General features: G+C 37.4%; 1 protein-coding gene and 1 pseudogene across 9 annotated transcripts in view; one reads left to right on the top strand and one right to left on the bottom strand.

Moving 5' to 3' along the window:
• Window positions 1-18,929, top strand: part of LRRC49 (leucine rich repeat containing 49) — a 162,999-nt gene that overhangs the window by 118,475 nt on the left and 25,595 nt on the right. The window lies entirely within an intron of this gene.
• LOC119043318 (eukaryotic translation initiation factor 4E-like) lies at window positions 16,255-18,896 on the bottom strand (annotated as a pseudogene).

Raw genomic sequence — 18,929 nt, 5'->3', positions numbered from 1 at the left:
TTTTCTATTTGTCATAGGAAAAATGTAGATTAATTAGTAAAGCCTATGTGACCCACCTGCTACCCATCCACCTATTTTAGCCTGTTCTCCTGCTGCAGCCTCAGTGACTTGCGGTTCAGTTACTTCCACGCTTGCTCCTGCAAACAGGTGCATTCTCCCCTGACACCACTTCCCGCTCTACTTTCTGTACCTCCCCTGGCTTCACCTCCAATGCAACCTGGAGGCCTTAAATTTAGACTTCATATGAGAATTGCTTCTCCAAGGCCCCTTTTCTGTTTCTCAGAGACTTTCAGTCGATGAGATACCCCTTTTATCTCTCAGTACTCTGTACTTTGCCTTCTTAGCACTTCTCATTACCATAATTAAATAAGTAGGGGGTAATTTTCTCAGATCTGTTTTCTCCAATAGAATGGAAGTTTCAAGAAGAAAAGAATCCTGATTCTCTTGACCTATATCATATCCCCAACAGCCAGCATAAAACCTTACTCCTTAACTAGTGTTATTAAGCATAAAATCTGAATAATTATTTTAATTATGTTCTAGCAGGGGTGTCAAACCTGCGGCCCATGGACTACATGTGGCCCAGGATGGCTATGAATGTTGCCCAACACAAAATTGTAAATTTACTTAAAACATTATGAATTTTTGTTTTGATTACATGTTGCAGTGTATTTAATGTATAGCCCAAAACAACTTCTCTTCTTCCGGTGTGGTGCAGAGAGGCCAAAAGGTCAGACACCCCTGCTGAGGGTCTGTCCATTACCATGGCTCAAAACTGCGTTTCTTCTATGACGCATGTGTCACATAACTCATATTTCCTGGTTTATGAGGAAATTCTAATGCGCTATCTAGACTTTGAATATTTTCCTCCCAAGAAAGCACATGAGAGTCAAGCAAATAAGAGGAATATATATATATGGTCTATCTAGAAGGTATCCAGCCATGTCATATGCAAAATAGAGACATTTACTGAAGAAGATACAAGATGCAAGAAACATTGTACATAAGACAATGATGCCCCAGTCCCCTTCAGAGTAAGCACCTTGGGACCTCACACAGTTTCTCCCAGTCACCGTCAGCTGCCCTGTCATATTTCCTTGAATCTTATTGATGGAATGAAATTTCTCCCCTTTCAAAAGTGATATGTGCATTGAGGGAAAGCCAGAAGTCGCAGGGCACCAAATCTGGGCTGTTAGAGAGGATGAGTCATCTGGCTGATTTGATGTTTCACCAAAATACTCTGGGCAAGATGTGATGCATGAGTGCGTGCATTGTTGTGATGAAGCTGCCAATCACCAGTTGCCTGTAGCTGTGGCCTTCTGAATCATCTGAATAGTTTTTGCAGAGGAATGTTTAAGCTTAACGCAAAATTTGATGCAGATTCCTTGCTTTACTCACTCAGTCATTTTGAATGCAATGGCCACACAATACACATTCTCACTCAACAGCATCTACCTGCCCTACTGACTAGTACAGTGAAGTCGTCACTGTTCACACATGTGTATTCCAGTTCACTCTCCTTGGCTGGTAGATTATATTGATGTCATGCAAACATTTCTCATTATATTAATAATAGTTGGACTTTCTCCAAACAGACTAAATATATATAGTATATTTATATTTTAAAATATATATGTATATAATTCTATCTTTAACTATATTTTATGCTGTGTTTATGCTGTGATTATGATTATGCTGTTACAGTTGTCTGGATTTTTTTCCCCTTTGCCCCCTGCCACAGAACACTGCCACTCCCTCAGGCTATCCCCACACCACTGTTCATGTCCATGAGCCATGCATATAAGTTCTTTGGCTACCCCATTTTCTATACTGTACTTTACATCCCCATGGCTATTCTGTAACTACCTGTTTGTACTCCCCTCACCTCTTCACCCATTCCCACATATCCCCCTCCCATCTGGCAACCATCAAAACCCTCTCTGTATCCATGATCCTATCTCTATTCTTCTTGTTTGCTTAGTTTGTTTTTTCGATTCAATTGTTGGTAAATATGTATTTATTTCCATTTTATTGTTCATAGTTTTGATCTTCTTTTTGTTAAATAAGTCCCTTTAACATATCATATAATAATGGTTTGGTGATGATGAACTCCTTTAGTTTTTTTTCTTGTTTGGGAAGCTCTTTATTGGTCTTTGGATTGTAAATGATAGCTTTCCTGAGTATCTTGGCTGTAGGTCCCTGTTTTTTATGGCTTTAAATATTTCTTGTCAATCCCTTCTAGTCTGTAAAGTTTCTTTCCAGAAATCAGCTGACAGTCTTAGGGGAACTCCCCTGTAGGTAACCAACTGCTTTTATCTTATGGTTAAGATGGCAGCGTAGATAAACACAGCTCACCTCCCTGCACAACCACATCTAAATTACAACTAAAATATAGAACAACCGTTACTCAGAACTGTCAGAGATTGAGTTGAATGGAAGTCTGACAACTATGGATTTAAAGAAACCACATCCATCCAGACTTGTAGAAGGGGTAGAAACGTGGACTGCGCTGGTCTCACATCCGCATATGGTGCATAAAAATTTGGGAGGGATATCTCATATGTGACGAGTCCCAGCCCCACACCAGGCCCCCTAGCCAGGGTTTGAGTGCCAAGAACTTCTGGCTGCAAAAACCAGAAGGGTTTGAGTCAGTGGAAGAAACTGTTGGAGTCCCAAGCAGTTCCCTTTAAAGATCCCGCATGCAGACTTTCTCAGACTCACACTCTCTGGGCTCTGGCACCAGGGTAGCAGCTTGAAAGGCACCAGTGGCACACAGGGAGGAACTGAAGTGTCTGGCGTCAAGGCAGGAGCTGGAGGACAGTTTTTGCTTAGAAAGCTGAGCAGAAGCCCCTGTCCGCTTTCTGAGATCTCCCCCAACAGAGCCACAGAGCCACCAGGTCGGTGCCATATCTGAGACTCCATCAACCTAGTTAACATTGTTTGACCATCCCAGACATTCCCTGATGCTCCATCCCACCCAATTTATGGGCCCACCCAAACTGTTGAAAGAGACTTTTCCATATGCATGGCTGGTCTTGGCTCATGCTTCACAACTTCCTAAATTATATCAAACAAGCAACAACTGGCCTCAGTGACCACCTCAGCCCACAAACCTCTTGCTTAGTGGCCCTGGGCCCAGCACTAGCAGCAGCCAGCCTAGAATTATAGCTTGGTTTCATCTAGAAATCTCCAAGCCAAGCACAAGTAGCAACCATCTCAGACTTCTTTATAACTCATGAAGGGTGGCCTTCAGCAGAACCTGACCTTGGCCTGTACCACCCTGGAAACCCCAGAGTGTATGCACCCAGTGGACAGTTACAGACCATGTTGGAGTACCACTATCCTGCCCCTGTACAGCTGATCCTCCACAGATGGCAGAGGTTGGTGGCCAGTGGTCACAGCCAGAACTTGCAGCTTAACTGGCCTGGATGAATCCTTCCTATTGACTTTCCAACAGCAATCAAGGCTCAACTACAAGAGGAGGGTATACTCAGCCCACATGAAGGGTGCACCTCAAGTACCCAGTCTGCATGATAGGGAGGCTGTGCCACTGGACCCTACAGGACACCTATTTACATTCGGCCATGCTAACCAAGTCAGGGAGTCATAGCAGCTCTACCTAATACATAGAAACAAACACAGAGCTGCCAAAATGAGAAGATAAAGACACATGGCCCAAATGAAAGACAGAACAAAACTCCAGAAAAAGGACCAAACAGAATGGAGGTGAGTAATCTGTCAGATGCAGAGTTCAAAACACTGTTTATAAGGATGCTCAAGGAACTTAGTGAAGACCTCAGCAGCATAAAAAAGGTCCAGTCAGAAACTAAGGACACACTAATTGAAATGAACAATTTACAGGGAAATAATAGTAGAGTGGATGAAGCCAAGAATCAAATCAATGATTTGGAACATAAAGAAGCAAAAAACAACCAATCAGAACAAGAAGAAGACTTCCGGCCAAGATGGAGGCATAGTTGTATTTTGCCTCCTCACACAACCAAAAGAACAACAATAACAAATTTAAAAACAAAAAATAACCAGAACTGCCAGAAAATCAAACTGTATGGAAATCTGATGACCAAGGAGTTGAATACAAAACATTCATCCAGACTGGTAGGCAGGGCAGAGACAGGCAGCTGAGATGGCAGGACTCATGGCAGCTGGAGGACCGGGGTGGGCAAGATGGTGGCGGTGGACTGGGCAATGCTAGGTGGCTGGAGGGGTGGACTCTCCCACATTTGTGTGCAGATAAACCAGAAGGAACAACTGGGGAGAGAGACACACCACACAGCTCTGGGTTCCACTGTGGGGAAATAAAGCCTCAAAGCCACTGGCTGAAAAGACCTGTGGGGGTTGAGGTAGCAGGAGAAACTCCAAGCCTCACAGGAGAGTTCACTGGAGAGACCCATGGGGTCCTAGAATGTACACAAAACCACCCACCTGGAAATCAGCACCAGAAGGGCCCAATTTGCTTGTGGGTAGTGGAGGAAGTGACTGAAAGCTGGCTGAGAGCTGAGCAGGTGGCATTGTTCCCTAGCATACTTCTTCCCCACATAGAGTGCCACAATGCAACAATGTGGGTAGTCCCACCCTGGCAAAAAGCTAAGGCTCTCCCCCATAGAACATAACAGGCACACCCAGACAAAAAAAAATAATGGCCCAAATGAAAGAACAGATCAAAACTCCAGAAAAAAAAAATACAACTAAGTGATGAGGAGACAGTTCAAAATACTGGTAATTGGAATGCTCACAGGAAAGCTGAGTATAGTCACAAAATAGAGGAAAAAGTAAAGATTATGAAAAATGAAATGAAAATGTACAGGGAAGGTTTAGGGAAGGAAACTGGGACTCAAATCAATGGTTTGGAGAAGGAAGAAATAAACATCCGGAACAAAATAAAGAAATAAGAATTCAAAAGAGGAGAGGCTTAGAAATCTTCAGGACGACTTTAAATGTTCCAACATCTGAATCATAGGGGTGCCTGAAGGAGAAGAGGAAGAGCAAGGAATTGAAAACTTATTTGAACAAATAACAAAGGAGAACTTCCTCAATCTGGTGAAGGAAATAGACTTTCAGGAAGTCCAGGAAGCTCAAGAGTGTCCCAAAGAAGTTGGACCCAAGGAAGCACAAACCAAGGCACATCATAATTACATTACCCAAGATTAAAGAGAAGGAGAGAATCTTAAAAGCTGCAAGAGAAAAGGAGGCAATTACTAACACAGGAGTGCCCATAGACTATCAGCTGATTTCTCAAAGAAACTTTGCAGGCTAGAAGGGGCTGGAAAGAAGTATTCCAGGTCATGAAAGGCAAGGACCTACATCCAAGATTACTCTCCAGCAAAGCTTTTATTTGAAATGGAAGGGCAGAAAAAGTGCTTCCCAGATAAAGTCAAGTTAAAGGAGTTCATCATCACCAAGCCCTTATTATATGAAATGTTAAAGGGACTTATCTAAGAAAAAGATGATCAAAACTATGAACAGTAAAATGATAACAAACTCACAACTATCAACACTGGACCTAAAAACAAAAACAAACTAAGCAAACAACTAGAACAGGAACAGAATCACAAAATTGGAGATCACATGGAGGGTTATTAGCAGGGAGGAGGAAGGGGGAGAATGGAGGAAAAGGTACAGGGAATAAGAACCATAAATGGTAGGTAGAAAATAGAAAGGGGGAGGTTATGAATACTGTGGGAAATGAAGAAGCCAAAGAACTTATAAGTACAATCCATGGACATAAAGTAAGGGTGGATGGCGGGGGGAATGCTGGAAGGAGGGGTTTCAGGGTGGAGGGGGATAAAGAGGGAAAAAATGCTACAACTGTAAGAGCACAATCAATAAAATAAACTTAAGTTTGGAAAAAAATAAAGGACACATGTTTGCCCTGAAAAAAAAAATCAGTCAATGGCAAGTGACAAGCTGCACCTGGTGGCAGGCTATAAAGCCATCCCCCCACCCCATGTGTGGAAAAATTGTTTTCCATGAAACCAGTCCCTGGTGCCAAAAAACGGAGACCACTGTTCTAAATAACCAAGATGGGCATCTCAGAAGATGCAGTTTAGATCAAGCATTTGTTAAAGTGCAATTCATATTAGATATAAAGCATTCTTAGAAAAACTTAGAAGGTCACTTCCTGAAACTGCAAATGGTTATCAATACCTACCTGCAGAAAACATCACTCTCAAAAAAAGAAAATTGAGACACATTCCCTTTATGATCTGGAAGAAGGTGAAGATGCTCACAATTACTGCTGTTCTCCAGTAACCTATGGAGGTCTTGGCCAGTGCAATAACACATGCAAAGAAAATAAGAGATATACAGACTGGAAAAGATGAGACAAGATTGTCGTTGTTTGTAGATATTATGTTAATGTATATAGAAAACCCAAGAAGTGAATTAAGCAAACAGCTAGAACAGGAACAGATTTACAGAAATAGAGATCACATGGAAGGTTATCACTGGGGAAGGGGAGTGGAGAGAATGGGCGGAGAGATACAGGGAATAAAAAGCATAAATGGTAGGTACAAAATAGACAGGGGAAAGTTAAGAATAGTATGGGAAGCCCTGGCTGGTGTGGCTCAGTGGATTGAGCACTGGCCTGTGAACCAAAGGGTTGCCAGTTTGATTCCCAATCAGGGCACATGCCTGGGTTGTGGGCCAGGCCCCCAGTAGGGTTTGCATGAGAGGCAACCCCATATTGATCTTGCGCTCCCTCTCTTTCTCCCTCCCTTCCCCTCTGTCTAAAAATAAATAAAATCTTTTTTTAAAAAAAGAATAGTATGGGAAATGGAGAAGCCAAAGAACTAATATGTATGACCCATGGACATGAACTAAGGTGAGGGAATGATGGTGGGAGAGGATTACAGGGTAGAGGGGAATAAAGAAAAAAAGTGGGACAACTGTAATAGCATAATTAATATATTTTTTAAAAAACAAGTAGAAGAAAAATTCCAAACCAAAAAAAAGGGGGGTTGTATAAGCAGCCTCTGGGATAAGTTCAAGCATTCCAACATTTGCATCATAGGAGTGCCAGAAAAAGAGAAAGAACAAGAAATTGGAAATATATTTGAAAAAATAATGAAAAGGAATTTCTCTAATTTGGTTAAGGAAATACACTTACAATTCCAGGAAGCACAGAGAGTCCCAAACAAGATGGATGTGAAGAGACCCACACCAAGACACATCATAATTAAAATCCTAAAGGTTATAAATAGAGAATCTTAAATGTATACATAATTTTTAAATAAACCTAAAAATTATATAGAATTTTATTTTTGTTTCAGATGAAGCAAATGATTAAACTAATTATCTTAACCAAATTCTGAATCACATTTCATACCAAATATAATAGGGCTTTTTTACAGCAAATTTTTAGCTACTATTCTTTAATATTTTTAAATACAAAGTATGTAATAAAGAAAGTAATTTAAGAAGCATTAGAATAATATTTTGGAATTTTTCTAGAGTTAAAGTGATATATATTTAGACAAAGTTTAAAATTTTTAGTTATAGGATCAATGTGTTTTCTTCAGGTTTCTTGGGTATTTACATGTTGATCTTCTTAGCTCTTTTAGCTCAAAAAAAATCAGTCAGCAAGAATATAAATTCTAATTAAGTGATAATTTATGTAACAAATATGTTTATATTGCTCTAGAGTTTTATTTTATATCATTTAAACATCAAAATATAATTTTACTTGATAAGAACTATAATGCTTTATAAAGTTAAAACTTTATATATTGCTCTTTAGATTTATGAATTGCTACATGGTATCTCTTTTTTAAAAATAATTTTTATCTTCCTTAAGATGTCCTAGTTCCAAGTTCGTTCAAATAATCTTGCAAATTTTTATCCTAAAATTTTAATAAGGTTTTAAAAATTAGTCATATAGTATATCAAGGATATTTTTAATATGGTATTAAGTAATAGTAATAGTCTAAGTAATAGTAATAAGATATTTTTAATATGGTATTAAGTAATATGGTATTAAATTACTTAAGTAATTAAGTAACTTGATTTTATTTCAGGTGACTAGTCAGTTTGCTAATAGTAGCAGTCATTAATTATTATTTGTATTTTTTTAAATGAGAATGCCACTTCCATTTTAGGTTAAATCCCCCTATATATTTGGGTGTATGTTTAGAGTTTGTGTTTCATTTCACTGTTCTACTTAACTTGTTTTCCTGTCAATACCAGACTATTTTGATTATAGTAATTTTGGAGGAAGTTTTAATATCTGGGAAATCTGCTCTCACTGTTCATTTCAGTGTTTTGATTTTCACACTTTTTCTTGCATATGACCTTTAAAATTATTTAATTGAAATAGAAATATTAGAATCTTATTCAAATGGCATTTAAGTTACTCATTTCAGAAGGATTGACATTCTTCAGATAATCATCACTTTAAAAATCATGGTCTATCTCTTCATTTTGTTAGGTTTTGTTTGGTATTTGGAGGGAGCTAACTGGCAGAGTGAGTATTCCAGGAACACATTGTAGTTAGGTGTCACCATAGTGAAGCTAAATGTCTGATAAAGAATAAGGAAATAAAAAATAAAAGGTAAGGAATAACAAATTTAAGTACAATGACCAAAGAAAAAATTTATATACCGTATGTTCTAAGCTGGATTTTTAAGGAATATATACAGGAGGCTGCCAACAGACTGGAAGAAAATTTAGCATTGCTGGGACTGGAAGTCGATAATGAGAAGTACGTGAAGTAACAAGGTTCACAGTGAGCTGGAGCAGAAGGAATTTATGGCCAGTAGGTTTTTGAATTTGAAGATTTCGGGGATAGAATGTATGTAAGTAATGAAAACACTAAGAGTAATTGGAGGCCATTGTTGTGGCCATGCAAGTGGGTTGAAGAGTAGAGGTGACGATCATCAGAGGTGAAACCATTATTGAAGCTATTATCATAGACGCTGAAGTTACAGATGGTAGAGCTAGGTGTGGAGCTAGGGTCACCGTGTTCAACAGGGACAAGTCACTGCAGCCTCAGCATGCATTCTGTGCCCGTGTTACAGGGCTGCTTACGATTCACATTTTACATGTGTGGGCAGCTGCAGGGGTACAAGAGTGTCTTTGTTCATTAATTGCCTCTTTTAACTGGAAAAGTTGTCTCTGAAAGGTGAATTCCAGACTTTTAATGTGATACTGAATTTTCTAAGCAGTTTATGGCCAAAAAATAATGTGACCGTCTAAAAAAACTTAAAATTACAGAATCTTCACTCTTATGACCTCAAAAACAAGCAATCAATTCCAAAAGGTATCTTGTGAAAATTGTGCCTTATAGTTACTACCAAGACTTTCAGAATTTTTATTGCAGGTTTCACAAAGTCAGAGGCTTTCTAAGCAAAGGGCACAACAGAAGAGTCTGGGAACTGGGGCGGGGAGCGAGGTATGGGTTCAGTGAAGAAGATGTGGAGAGCAGTAGTGAATCATTAGGAGAGGTACCACAATTTCTGGTAAAAGACTTGATTTCTCCCAATGTAAGTTCATAGTGCCATGGAGTCAGCATTACATTGTCTTTGCCTGACCCTTTTTAATGTTCTGTAATCTGTTAAATCAAGGATGCAGATAATATTTATATATGAAGCTACAAAATAAAGCTTTAGAGATAGTGAATTATTGGTGGAGATTATAACGCAAAATCAGTTGCTAGATTTATAATTATTATTTTATGCATTTGTCTATTAAGTCATATTTTAAAAATTACTAACCAAAAAGCAGTGATACTGACTTTTAGATTTGCCTATGTAATGATCTTTTCCAGTATTCTTTGTTTCTTCATATGGCTTTGAGTTACTGTCCAGTGTCATGTCATTTCAGTCTAAAGTATGCTTCTTATATGGCAGGCGTACCAACAATTAATTCTCACAGCTTTTGTTTATCTATGGATATATTGATATTTCCTTTATTTTTTAAGACAGTTTTGCTAGATATAGAATTCTTGATTGACACATTTTTCCTTTCAGGATTTGATTGACAGCCATTCTGCCTCTATGGTTGCTGATGAAAAATTGATTGTTAACTTCATTGAGTATACCTTATATATAACCTGCAGTCTCCCTCTTGCTGATTTCAAGATTTTTTTTCTTTGTTTTTCATCAGTTGGAGATGATTTGCCTAGGGTCTTCTCAGATCTTTAAATGCTCTCTAAATGTTCTTCAGAGTTCTCTAAGAACTGTCTTAGTGAAATTCAGTATTTGTTGAAGCTTTCCTCTGGTTGTTACAATTTTTTTGCTGGATTTCGGAGTTCTGAAAAAGTTGATTCTGACAGTCTTGCTAGCCTATTTGTTGCTATAACTGTCTTCTCTGCTTTGTAACTTGAATAATTTTGCTATATTCTTGAGCTATACTTTTACATTTCAATATTAAGATAATGTACATTTGTTCTATAATCATGACATTTGTTAGTTGGTATGTTCTAAAGACTGAAAACTAGTAAATACTATTTAAATTTCTGTGGTTATGTAACTATTATGTAACTATATTTCACATGCACATTAGGTAGTCTACTATGATTATATCTCATTTCTTCTCCCTAAACCACTCAAGGAGACTAATCCTAGCATAATAATCCAAATAACCCTTTTTGAATTATACTTCAGAAGTTGTGTAAAACCATGTCACACTGTCGTTTGCTTCATTTTTGAGCCATGCCTTTCATACCTATTTTGTTTTGTGTTCTGGGGTTTCTTATTGCTTATCTTTTTAAAAAATTAAACAACAAAATTTGTGCTGCCTTTACTACATTCCAATTTCTTTGAACTTCATGTTTATCTTTTTGAAGCCTACTTTCTCCCTGACCTAATTTAGTCTCATTATTTTCTTTGTTGTTATGTATCGTATAACTAGTAGACTTTTTTCTTTAATTATGTTTCTTTTTCATATCTGCAACTACTTCTAGCCTCTCAACTTTTAGACACTAGAGTTGCTTATATTTTGGTTCTGGGCCCTCTTATCATTCTCTGTTTTCCACCTAAAAATTTGACATATGTCTTTGACTTTAAATACAATTTATATTCTCAAGATACCAATATTTATACCTTTTCTTTTATGGTTGACTCATTTAGATTGTGTTTAGGAAAAAAATCTTTACTACACTGAGATTATAAAAGTACTGTTTCATTTTTTCTACCTAAAAGTTTAAAATTCAGCCTTTCATATTTTAGTATTTATTATACCTGAAATTGATTTTTAAGTTTGAGGTTGAAATCTGGTTTGGTGTTTGTCCCCTATAGGAATAGCCAGTTGACCCAGCATTATTTATTGGGTATTCTTTCTTTTTCCTGCTGCCCTGCAATGCTACTCTGCTTGCCTGTTTGACTGGCAGTGGGAGAAGTAGATAGTAGGGCTCTGTTACAGATCTTCACTTAATGTCCCTGAGTTCAGTGTCACTTCTTACTCCCACCCTCCCCATACCCGCTGTTTTTCCTTCCCCGTCTCTAGTGAGCAGGTTGGCCACCATCTTTGTTCTTGTCCCCACTGCATATTCAAAGCTCTAGTGTTCTTTGTCCTTCTTCATCACTCAACATTCTTCACTTTCCAGCTTCCAGAAATGGGATGAAACTCCTTTCTGCAGGTGCCCCCGCTTTGTGTGTGTTGTCGTTGTGGGTTTATACCATTTTGATTACTTTAAGAGGGTCTTGGAGAGGTTTCAAACATGTGTGCTCAGTCTGGCTGCTATTTTATCAGAAAGTACAAAGTGAAATGTTTTAAATATTACAAGTCATATTATTACATTATCTCTAAGTCTCTTAAGTTTGTGATCCCATTTCAACTTTGTGGAATGACACCAGCCTGTCTCTTTCTGAAGGTAGGAAGCTAGTTAGAAGGCCACAGGCTTCTTCCTTGGGGCTCTGATATGTTTTTTAATACTACATAGTTTTTCCACTTTTAGCAGTCCCATTTGTAGTCCTTAGTATTTCATAATGCCAAAAGGGTGGCTAATTCTTGTGTTATAGTATCTGTGACCTTTGGCTTATGGGTGTGTAACTAAATGCCTGGAAACATATATTCATGAAAAAATTATAGGCACAAAAATAGAAGAAATTCCATAAAACTTTGCTATATCCCAGTAATGATTTTACGGTTCACTGTACTTGGGACTGCTCTACAGTAGAATGACATATTGCAGGTTTCTTTCCCCTGCCAGAAATGGGAAAGTACTCGGTGTGATGTTTTCTTTGCTTACGTTGGATGCATGCAGTGAAGCTGGTTTATTTTTGGTCATTTCCTGTCTGTGAACACTGTGGTGTTTTAGCCAGCACTACTATAATAAAATATAATGCATAAAATGAATTTCCACACCTACAAACGTTGTAATAAAAATCCATAAAATGCGTTATTATAGGAATCAGCACCACTTATTCATCGGGAACAGAATCTTCTGAAATATTTTAAGTCTTTCTGTTCTAACCTGTATAGATAAAGCCTAACAATGTTTTCAAAATACACCAAAAGAACACATAATTTTCTGAAACTCTGTCTTTTTCCCCATTTAGCCATTTAAGAGTATATTCTCCATTTAACCTACTTTTCAGGGACTCATTACTTTGTTGCGCCTCATAATCATCTTGTACTTCGTAAGGTATATAAATGTCTAATTACTGTGTTGTACACCTGAAATTAATATATTGATAATATCAGATGTCGACGATAATTTAAAATATAGAGATATAGAAGTTAATTACCCTATTTAGAGTCCTTTACTAATCAAGAAGGCATAGGATATTTTTCTGAAGTGTTCCCATATAAAGATTGAGTTGAATAAATGAAGGTTTAGCCTTGGAATTAACCACTAATGATCTTGAAGAGAATTGTTATTTGATGGCACACTGCCTGTTGTTATATAAATAATATTTGAGTTGGGACATATCCATGGGAATGTATTGGGCTTCATGGGAAAACCCATGAAAAATGATAAAGCATCGATTCCCTCATAGGAGAATACCTCGTTCCTTAGATCATGAATTTGGACTAGACGGGGGCGGAAAACTGGACCAGGCGGCCCAGTCATCTGCTCTGCAACATTGGAATCACACTGGATTCCTCCCGCTTCTTCATTCCCCACAGTCAACTAAGGCCTGCTTTATGTTCTCTTGAACATCTAGTATATTTATGTTCTCTTTTGTTAATAATAATCACTAAAATGTATTGAGCTAAGCATGGGGTACGGTTAGAATATCATTTCTAATCTCCATAACAATTTTGAAAAAATAATGATCTCTATTTTACATATCAGAAAACTGAACTACAGAGAAATTAAATAACATGCCCCCAAAATTATGTTTATTAGTGGCTACGTGGAATTTGCACTAAGGTCCGATTTTCTCGCCAGTGCCATTTCTACCATGCCATGCCATCTTTTGGTGTGTTTTCATATGGCCTAGTTCACACTATCGCACTGGTCTTCCTACTAATCTGTGTTTATCCCGCCGCCCCCTCCTACTTCCTCCACAAACCTGACCAGTGTCTCTCCCAGGTAGGTCCTTGATGCCAGAGAAATACCTTATTCATCGTTGTATCCCCGGCATTAGCACCAATTCCATATACAGCACATTGGAGGTGCTTAAAAACTTACATTGAATATGGTCCTATTACTTTTTTTTTAATTTAAAAATATTTTTCTGCTCTTTACACTTACAGGATAAAACCTTTTTTTCAGCTGCTTCTTCAGCTCTTGTGCCCTCCCATATATTGCAGTGTTCCAGCCATATTGAAATTGGTCTTTAACTGAACATTTCATACATAGTCTTTCTTTATTCTGTTTTTCTGCGCCTTTATTCTGTTTTTCTTACCTAAAGTGTGCTTCCTCCTTCTACTTCTCGTAATTCTGTTATTTATCTTTCAAGGACCAACTCAGATGCCACCTCCTTTTGAAACCTGACTTCTTCCCTCTAGAAGAATTAGTCATTCCTTCCTCAGTACTCCCAAAGCATATCATTTAAAAATTCATGATTGATCCTAAGTATATTATATTCAAGTTAATATATATATTTATCTTGCTCTCTACCCTCTATCCAGACTGGGCAATCTTGAGGGCAAGTATGTCTTAATTGGTTTTCTATCCCCAGTGCTCACACAATATCTAACACATAGCAAGCTCTCCAGGTTAACCTGTTAGTTTGATGAGGTTGAGGTCAGTTCTGTTGAGAAATTATATCCCATGTGTTTATTAAATTGATTGCAGAGTATGATTAGAGAATTCATTGTTCTGGGACCATAGCCCAATAAAAGTGAAGAAAAGTTTTAATATATCCAAAAGCTTGTGCATAGTGTCCATATTAATTGTCCTTATCAATACAGATGATTTTTTTTTGCTGTGAACCACTATATATAATGGGCTTTCACTAAATATTTGGAAATAAATGAATGAATGAATAAATGAAATAACATTATATGTTTGAACTAAAAGATGTGAACATATTATCAAGCATACGAGAAAAACTGAAAGGACAGTCCCCAACATATAAACATTGGTTAGCAAATTTTTCTAAGTTATTTCTTGTGGAAATCAGATCACATCTTGCCCAAGGAACAAGTTCCTCTGCTCTGTTGGTGAGAGGCTAAACTGAAGCCTTATTCAGAGAGTAATTGATGTGGGTTAAGGAGTGTATGACTTATTTAACAGGTGCTCTATTTCCTCTTGAGAAGGGCAAACCTGCCTACAGCCTAGGTCACTTGGCATTTGTTCTTACTGAATATCCATATCAGATTTCTATAAATTGGAGATTACATCGCTTTGTTTTATAATTATATAACTGTTTTTGCTGAATGTAAGCTTGCTTATTATTTCAGTTATTTTCCCAACAGTTTGCTTGACAAAACATTAAACAAAATAAATAATCCATTTCCAATAATATACTTTTATTTTATAGTTTCTATTCTTTTCTAAATTCCATATATAAGATGCTATACTGTTTCTTTTAAATTGAAATAAATACAATAATCAAATAGTGCTCCAGACTTACGTGTTCGTGTGGAAGACATGACAGAGCACATGACAGAGTCTGCGCCGCAGTGAGAAGTGCAGCCCTTCTGTAGAAGTGGAGGAGTGAAAGCTCAACTCCGGTTGTCTGAAGTACAGTTTCACCGTACATGTTTTACATGCATTTTGGTACATGGTCTTAATATAAATGGGACTGCTCTTCTGTTTGAGCTATTTCTTAACCAAAGCAAAAAACCTAAGTAATAAAAGTGTTAAAATACATCATAGACAAACAAAAACAGATTTTCTAATTTTAATTAGGAATATAAGGATGATGTTACATTTCTGATAACCCACAGTTATATTTAGGAAATCATGCAAACATAGATGACTAATTTGATTGAAATGCATGAATTTGTAGCAGAACTTTGTAGCTGCAAAAAAAAAAACAAAATTACCAAGAGTGCACAAAATTGCTCATTACACCTTGTGTCTTATTCTTGATCTTTCACCAGTGTTACATGAGGAAAAAAACAAAAGCAAAACAAATGAAAACTAAAATTAAAATCGCTAGTGCTATCAAGTAGGGAAACAAACAAATTAAAATCTAGCAGCCCTAACTAAGCATGAACATGCAGGAAAAACAATGCTGTGAAACAAAACAAACTGCCAGAAAACCTAACACATCATCCTCTTTCAAACCAGCAAACTGTGCTCTCGCATGCAATGGAACAGAATTCTTTCTTGTAAGGCATAGAAATACAAGTTCCTCTTTTTTGTAAAGGCATATTTTTTATGCCTCAAGTTTTTTCTATTGATTTGAGAGAGAGAGAGGAAAGGAGAGGGAGGAACATCAATTTGTGGTTCCACTTATTTATGAATCCGTTGTTGATTCGTGTATGTGCCCTGCCTGGAGATTGAACTAGCAGCCCTGGTGTACTGGGACAGCACTCCAGCCAGCTGAACTGCCTGGCCAGGCTGAAATCCAAGTTCTTTTTTAATATTGTAGATGGGTAAAATGTTTTTGTAATAGTAATTCTACTAAGCTATTACGGAGTGGTCCAGGAACACATTTATAGATCTTGGGGACAATGTGTACTGTAATTCTTTGATTAGGATAAGTGGACACTCTATCTAAAATTAAATAAAGAACACAGAAGTACAATACAAAGCCAAATGAGACTTTTGTATCTTAGCAACATTTCGATGAAATCAAATTTAAATGCAGTCCACTCTCCTTTTGAAGAAGCTTTGGTTCAGCTCCCAAATCTCAATGATGCAGTCTGCTATGGGAATACAGAAAAGGAGTCTTCTTAAATGACAAACCGATTTTTAGTGGCAGAGCCCCCTTAGTAGCTGTGTCTGCATGGGACTGATAACCAGTTGTCATCTCTGCAGGAAGTTCTAGCCTTTCCTTGGGTACCCCCTACATATGTAACAGCTTCTGTTTTCACAGCCAGTGGTCCGCATTGCTGTCTTACTACCTTTGGCTCTCACATTAACAAAGGCTCCACATACAGCACCATTGTAGTCATCAAAAGATTCTCCAATAAGGCTCAGCAATGTCTCTAGCTAAAAGCACTCTAGATCACGTTGTCCTCAGCTGTTTGTTCAATGTACTTAGCCATGACCCTCCTTCCTTTGCTTTTCTCATCTTCCCATATAGGCTCAATACTCTCCTTAAAAAGTGAGCAGTCTCAACCGGGCACTGAATTACTAGACAACTGGGTATAGTTACATAGAGCTCAAAAGCCTTCAACAGTATCGAAGTTAGAGATAAAGCAAAGGTTTGCTTGCCGAGTTTTGCTTTTATCATTTTTTTAAAAATCAGAGTGTCTATCTGTTCTGTATTAAACTTCTGTTTTCTCTTCTGTAGGTGGGATATTAGGAGCAGGAGTAGTTTCCAGTTCCACAGTCACTGTCTTAGATTGGTCTGTTGTTATAGTCTTTAACTTTTAATCATATGGACAAACGGAAGCAAGGTACTTCCAAGTATATGATATAAAATACACCACTTCTCAAAGGATTTATTCACGTTTTTGGTGTATAACTCTTGACTCCCCATTATTTTTACATTAAAATAAACTACTTTTGCTGGGTATCATGGCCTTCAGGCATCACTCCAACCTTTTTGTACTGCCCTGATCTTACTACTTGATCTGTCTCTGCCTCACCTCAGAGTACTTCTTGCTAACCCTGTTTGTGTCTATATCACTGATTCTGCCTCTGTGCTCAAACTACAGCTTCAGGTTGGGAATCCTTCATATGAGTCAGTAAATATTCATAAAAACTTCATAATTGACTTCATTAACTCAAATATTATGGAGCACAGCATGTGCTGGGAGCCGTGCTGGATGCTCGTTCACTAACTGTGAACAAGTCCAAGCCCTTGAGGATCACCGTGTTCAGCGATAGAGACAGACAAGTGGACAGTAATTGCCGTGCAGGGCGGGAAGTGCTGTCATGGGGCTGTGCGCTCTTTCCATCAAGCCTTCTTTATTTTAGTGGCAGTGAGATGTGACTCTTTTCCTTTGTTATTTAAGAAATGATCATATGCCCTACGTAGGTCAACATAGGACTGTCATCCAAAGCACGATATAAAGAACTCTTAATTCTCATCTTCTTTTTGTTTCATTGTCATCCTTTACCTTTATAGGATTATCATCAAAGATTATTCGTATACTACTGCTCACTGAATGTTTGATTAGTGTCTGTGATAATCATTGTCTTAAGCAGTAGTCTGTCAGAAATCTTTTAAGCCTTTCCATTGCATGTTTACTTAGAGTTGACTCATGCTATTACTCAGCTTGTTATCGTGTAGACAAGTGTGTTTCACATTAACTGGTTGTCCTGAAATAAGTTTATGGAAGTCTAATAAAGCATGATAAACCAACAGGGTGATGGTTATCAGCTCTATCCCTCAATATCAGCATTGTAAAAAATTTGAATCTTTAATAATGCAGTTACTCACTATATATTGTAAAAAGCCCATTACTAGGGCCTAGGACAGCCAAAGATGAACAAATATAATGTTTAGCCTCAAGGAATTCACTGTATGACAGGAGGTGAGATTGTAAACATGTCATAATGATGAAGTTTGAGAATTGATGGGCTGGAGGGGTGTGCGAACGCCCACAGAAGAGAACAAGGTACTAAAATGAGTGAAGGCACTTACGAGAGCAAAAGTGCCAGAATGAAAACACGTGGAACAAAGCCAAGCTTTGAGTTTTGAGATTGGTTAAAGTCAGAAAATCTGAGTTGCAGTGAGCTATTTCTTTTCGTCTCTGGCTGTCATTTAGGTAACCTTTACAGAAGGTAGCAACTGTCATATTGAGTAGTGTGTGTGTGTATGTATAGATTGTATAAAGTAAATAGTGGATTATTTTAATTTCTTCAAAATGGGGAGGGAATTTTTATTAATTTCACTGCTTATAATTGTAGTATACACATGCAAAATTTCAGACAAAACTGAAGTATTCAAAAGTAGAAAGCCAAAGTAATCCCTTAACCCAACATCTGAGAGATTAACTGTTCAGAGTTATTTTATGTCTCCCCCAGTGTTTTCTAAACACTTGGGGAGACATATTTTTGTATCATGGTTCTTGCTATAGAAATAATGTTTTTATAAAATATGGGGTTTTTTCCAACTGGGCAGTGGAATACTTTATAGATTAGAAAAACCTATTTGTATTGACAGGAAAACATATCCATGATACGTTAAGTGGATTGTTTTAAAGCTAAACAGAATATTAATTCGGATGTAAAGGTATTATTTTTTATTTACATGAGCCTCTTTTTGAATTAAAATATATGACTAGAAGAATACAAAACTTCCTGATATTCTATTGAAAATTACCCTTTGGTGCTCTAAGTTTAATTATTGAAATGAAAAAGTGAATATAGAATTTTAAATACATTTTCCAACAAGTCTTTGTATTCTGTTATTTACTTGCATGGTAAGACTATCAAAGTTTTGTGTGTTGGGTTT

The sequence above is a fragment of the Artibeus jamaicensis genome, unplaced genomic scaffold, assembly GCF_021234435.1.
Source record: "Artibeus jamaicensis isolate MK-2021 breed Jamaican fruit bat unplaced genomic scaffold, CSHL_Jam_final scaffold_286, whole genome shotgun sequence".
Taxonomy (NCBI): Eukaryota; Metazoa; Chordata; class Mammalia; order Chiroptera; family Phyllostomidae; genus Artibeus; species Artibeus jamaicensis.
Note: the sequence above shows the minus strand (reverse complement) of the source record. Positions and strands in the feature narration are given on the sequence as shown.